Here is a 6,092-nt window from a genome sequence, read left to right on the forward strand (position 1 = left end):
GCTCTAGTTGCCGGTTCGCGCTAACAAAGTTATGTTATTTGTTTACGTTCATTTTATTTTGAGTTTCAAAATTGGTCAAAAACGTATAAGAAGTGATTTTGAGATTAATAATGTTTTGTTTGAAAGTGAATTAGAAGATAGTGAATTTGAGGAAAGTGAAGAATCTGTTGTTATTGAAAGGCGTAAACGTCACATCGATTGTGAATCAGATTCTAGTGATGAAGATATTTGTGATGGTGATATTCATCCAGAAAATAGTTTACAAATAATTAATTTGGATCTTGACAACAATGTGGAGGTAGGTTTTGGTTTGCTAACTTATGATTGTGAAAGAATAAGAAAGGCTCGCTTCACACTACGACTGTCGTGAGTCGTGTGTCGTTTACCAGATTCTTGGGAAGAGAGTATATGAAAGAGAGTATCAATGAAGCAGCAGTAAAAGCAATTAGAGAACATTGCAGCAGTAAAAGCAATTAGAGAACATTGCAGCAGGTTTTGATGGTACTTGGCAGAAGAGGGGTCATGTCAGTATAAACGGTGTTGTAACTGCTACCTCCTTCGACACAGGTAAAATACTGGATTTGGAATGCCTAACTAAATATTGTCAAGGGTGTACTAAATTAAAAAATTTAACTGAAAAAGGTAAACATGTTGGTTGGATAGAAAATTATGAGGGTAGTAGTGGTGGGATGGAAAGTTTCGGAATTTTGAAATTGTTTCAGAGATCAGAAAATATTCGTGGTGTTCGGTATACGTCATATTTAGGTGACGGTGACTCAAAACCTGTAGAATTAGCTAACTCATATGGTAATGAACATCAAATAAAGAAACTTGAATGCATAGAACATGTGCAGAAAAGGGTTGGTTCTAGATTACGACGCCTGAAAATAAAATGAAAGGCGTTCAATTATCAGACGGAAAAGTTTTAGGTGGGAAAACTAGACTAACAGATGATCAGGTTGATCTTCTCCAAACTTACTATGGCCTAGCTGTCAGAAAAAGCCAAGGAAGTCTAAAAGAAATGAAAGCTGCTATTTGGCCCATTCTCTTCCACAGGATCTCCACAGATGACCGACCTCAGCATCAGTTGTGCCCAAAAGGTGAAGATTCGTGGTGCAAGTACCAAAAAAGTCTGGTAACAGGACAACACTATTTTCACAAATCCGCTATGCCTGTTGCTTTCATGGAAACAATTAAACCAATTTTTAGGGATCTAACAAAAGATGAACTGTTGTCAAGCTGTATGCATGGGCATACACGAAACCCGAATGAAAGCTTCAACAACACACTGTAGAGTAGAATACCAAAGACTACTTTTGTTGGGTACCACCCACTGATGATGGGAGCTTTGGATGCTGTTCTTACATTCAATAATGGTGCAATGGGAAGAATTCATGTACTTACAAAAATTGGCATATAGGTAGGTATAAACACATACAAGAGACGGGGCCTTAGTCTACCTACTCATCGGTCACTTCACCCAAATAATCCCCTGTAGGGACTTTGTTTTTTACCCTCACTGTGTACATAAAGGACACTGTCTATGTCGTAGTGGAGGACATGGTTCTCCAGAGCTTCGAGGTGTTTGAACAGTTTCAGCCTCGCCTGGAATGTAGTATAGGCGGCTAGTACGACGTTTACTGTTCTGACAGACTCACTGACCTCATCTATGTACTGCCAGCTGACGAGTAGAACCTCATCATGATTTCTTGTATGGTTTTTACTTGGACCCCCGGATTAGTTAATAGTACGTACATCGGTTTCCCTGATTATTGAAGTTTTTGTTTGATTCTCAATGTTGCCGAATTTACCCCAAAAAGAAATTAGCATTAATTTTGCTAGGGAGCGAAGACCCCCGTTCTTTTCAATTATGGTTCGGTCTAGTCTAATGCCTTCATAGTTAGAGTAACTTTGACTATAGCTGGGCTTGTCTTCATAGGTGAGACACCAGGAGGGGTAGCCTGATACCTCCTGCTTGATTTTTAGAAATTTGTCTAGGATTACATAGCCCTTAGGCCTGTTTCACATATACCCGGCTTTCGTGTGTCGGGTGTCGTTTAACCGGCTATTGGGTGAAGAAGCATGTGGGGCCGTTCATATATGCACGACTTAGTGTCGTGGTCGATTAATCCTTACCCGGCTGTCGTGGACTCGTCGAGGGATGCCGGGCGTTCCTTCGGCAAAAGCCGGCTGCCGGAGTCGGGTAAACGGGCCGGCTGGAGTAGTGGAGGTAGCGGTCCATTGTGACTCTTCACATACAACCGGCACTTGTCGTCTGTCGTCCGCCTACACGTGTATTTTACATTGTTAATTAATTACGTGTGTATTACATTTGGTTATTTGGTACGGTAGTGCGTAAAGTTTTAATTATGTCAGAAGTAGATCTTGAAATGCTAATTAGTTTAGTACAACAACATCCGGTGTTATGGGACAAGACAGTAGAAGATTATCAAGATTGAATAATAACAAAAATACCTGGATTGAGGTTTTTAAACACTTAAATGAAGGATGCGAGGAGATGGAAGATAACCAAAGGAATGAATACGGTGAGTACAAACAGTTTATTTAAATATGATAAAATAATAAGATTCAAATCAAAATGTATGTTTTCAGCGGCAGGAAATATAGATAGACATCTGTTTGTTGCTTGAAGTACACGCGGATATGTCAAATTGTAGAGTACTGCCATTTTACTGAACCAACTGTAGTTGAAAAATAGTCCGTCATCATTATCCTTACATTGTTTGCAGACAGTCCTCCGCGCACGTTTTCACTAGCAGGAATATCATCAAAGCCTGTTACGGTTAGGGCATCTTCGGTGTTGTGATTATCTCGTACAATAACGAAGTTATGTAAAATAAGACAAGCCTTAACGATGTCAGTAGTAAAATCGGGGTTTACATTCATAGCCCTGTGAAAAATCCTCAATGTATTGCTAAGTATACCAAAGGTACACTCCACATACCTCCGAGCTCTAGACAGACGATAGTTGAATACACGTTTGTCAATAGTCAATTGATGTCCAGAATAAGGTCGTAAAAGATGTTTGTGCAGCCCGAATGCCTCGTCTGCAACAAAAAGTAAGGAACCTTGGGGCTTTTTGAACCAGGAAGACACTTCTCTACAGGTAGTCCTAATTCATTGTTTACAACTGATTTCCACAACGAGCATTGTTGAAATGTAGTGGAATCACTGTCTTTTCCATAACTGCCAACACTGACGTAAATGAATTTACATTGATAATCTGCAACTGCCATTAACACAACAGACGAAAATCCCTTGTAGTTGTAATACATTGAGTTACATGGATGGACAATCCTTACATGTTTTCCATCCACTGCCACAACACAATAAGAGCTTTACATACATCTCTAACTATTGCGCTGATTGTGGAAATCCCAAGTCTGTAACTATAGTGGAGGTCAGTAAAGGAACACCCACTTGCCAGGTATCTGAAAATAAAATAAAAACCCTGTAATACCCCATTTAAAACTAATATTACAGCATGTTTTGGTAAATATTCCAATTGATGGTTTTACAAAGGTCCGTCAGAATGTTCAGCAAATTTCCCCTGTAGGGAAGAAGCTATTAACGAAGGTCGCATGTAAGGCTTAAACCATGTTATGATCATGTTTAGCATCATTACTTTTAACAAAATACGCAACCCTAAAGATTGTATATCAATAATCCCTTATTGCTGCAAAACCTACATGATTAGATGGCTTATCTTGCATATAAATGGAGTGAGTATTAATCAAATATTATTTAACAAAATAACTTTTCTTTTCAGCTAAACATGTTATGAAGAAACGGTTTAACATTCGAGACTCTTTCCAAAGAAATGAGAGGAATTTCAAAAAATCCATGAAGTCTGGAAACGCGAGGCAGCCAAAGAAGTGCTATATTTATGGCGAGCAACTTAAACTTTTGAAAAAAACAATTCTACCCCACGACACAGATGAAAGCTTTCAAGACAGTGGGAAACGTACTCAGATGCAAGAAGTATCTGGCAATTCGGACAATAAAAATGGACAGGTCAGTAATAATGGTAGTAACATATCAGAAGACGTTGCAGGATACAGTGCTTCATTTAAAAAACCGGAGAAACAGAAGAGCATTAAAAGGAAAGCTGATCCCGTTGAGCTGGAGCTACTAAATGTAATCAAGCGAAATGATCGGCACTCTTCATTTTTTGCTGGTATTATTCCGTCACTGGAAACATTTGATGATGACGAAGTCGTCGAATTCCAGCTAAAGGTGTTACAAACAGTCTCCGATATTAAGAAACGCAAACAAAATGCTAATTCCACCAACCAAAACACCACATGTTTGCCTACCCCTGACAAACAAAATGACATTGTAACAGTTAAAGATCGTCAATGTCTAAATTTAAAGCCAAGGCCCTCTACGTCTTCTACTGCTGCTCAATATTACCAACAAGTCGGCTCATCTCCAAGCTCCATTCAGTTATCAGAACACTTTTCTGAAAATCATCATTAAACGTTTTTCACTTTTAAATCATTATTTAGGTTTTATCTTAAATTACGTCATTATCTTAGTTTTGATAATACATTACATTTTAAGTCATAACTTTTTTATTGTTATTTTGTTTTCATTAATTTACTACAATACATGTACTTTTCTCTCATTGTTAATGTACCTATTCGATATTATGACTTACAATAAATAATCAAAAGAAATGCATGGTTTTATTGATGCGCTTACTTTATTGTAACTGCCAACATTTCTACTGAACGTATGCACTCTCTGAAAGTAGTGTTGTGGCGTTGTATGGAATCCTTGATGGTATTATGTAAAGCGTCGAACGTTTCAATACTCATCCTAAAATAATTAAAGAATTTTTCACTGTCATTTCTTAACCCTTTGACGGCCACGGGCCGATATACTGGCTCTCGAATTTTTTTTCCGAAACGGCCGTGAGCCGAGATATCGGCATAGAAAAATCAGTTCGAAAACGGCATCGCGCCGAGAAATCGGCACCCTTCATTTGATTAAATTATTCCCTTACCTCTTTATTTATAGTATGTAATATAATATCAAACGAAACGTAAAAATATATCCTTTCAAATTATTATAAAATGTTTTCACCTTTTTTTGTCCAGTAGAAAGATGCAATTCAGAAGGCAGTGACGTATCAAACAAAATGTTCGGTTCTCTTTGGTAGCAACTGTTTGTTTGTTGTGGCTTTGTACACTTGGTTTTGCTCTTAGCCGTTGTGGTGGGAGGTTATGTTACATTTGCTGTGAGTTTAGTAATGTTTCTTTTCTCGTTGAAATTTAGCAATGAGTAACAAAAGACGTCGTGAAGCATCGCCTGTAAGTGAGGATACATTGTTTTCCTGTCTTCAAAATGCTAATGTAAGGACTAATAGTAATGAAACTTCCAATTACGATCTCTCTTCTTCTGAAGACAGCACTAGGGACTTGGACGATACGGAAGATGATCCTACGTTCGATCCTGCCAATTTAGGACCGTCTACATCACAAACCAGATTTGGTCTGCCCCTACAAACCAGGCCTAGACTTTTTGATATGAGTTCTAGTTCTGATTCTGAGCAAAACGTTAGCTTAGGCCCTAGTGTTACAAATACTCCAAGGCCTAGAGGTAGGCCTAAGGGTAGTACTAATGCTATTCCTAATGATAGTGACTTAGCCTACTCTCCAGAAAGAATATGGGTTCCTGTCAGTGAAAATGATGATTCATCTATTAGGCCTAACCATGATTTTTCATTCAATGAAATTCCTGGTCCAAGACATTGCCCACCTCCAGACTCAGCTCCCATTATGTATGTGCTGCTTTTTCTCACTAATACATTGAAAATTTATTGAAAATTTTGTTACCGAGACCAACCGCTATGCTAAAGATGCCATAAATAGTAGTGGAATGAACAGGGTATGGGCAAAAGTTTCTTTTGCGGATACGGATTTTAAATGTAAGCTTTCATAGCAGCAAATTTGAATATGGGACTGAATAAAAAACCTTCTATAGATATGTACTGGAGCTCTTCTTCTTCTCAGGTTACACCATGGTATTCTCGATTGTTCAGCAGAAATAGATTTGAAGATATTTTA

The sequence above is a fragment of the Homalodisca vitripennis genome, unplaced genomic scaffold (assembly GCF_021130785.1).
Source record: "Homalodisca vitripennis isolate AUS2020 unplaced genomic scaffold, UT_GWSS_2.1 ScUCBcl_289;HRSCAF=1958, whole genome shotgun sequence".
Taxonomy (NCBI): domain Eukaryota; kingdom Metazoa; phylum Arthropoda; class Insecta; order Hemiptera; family Cicadellidae; genus Homalodisca; species Homalodisca vitripennis.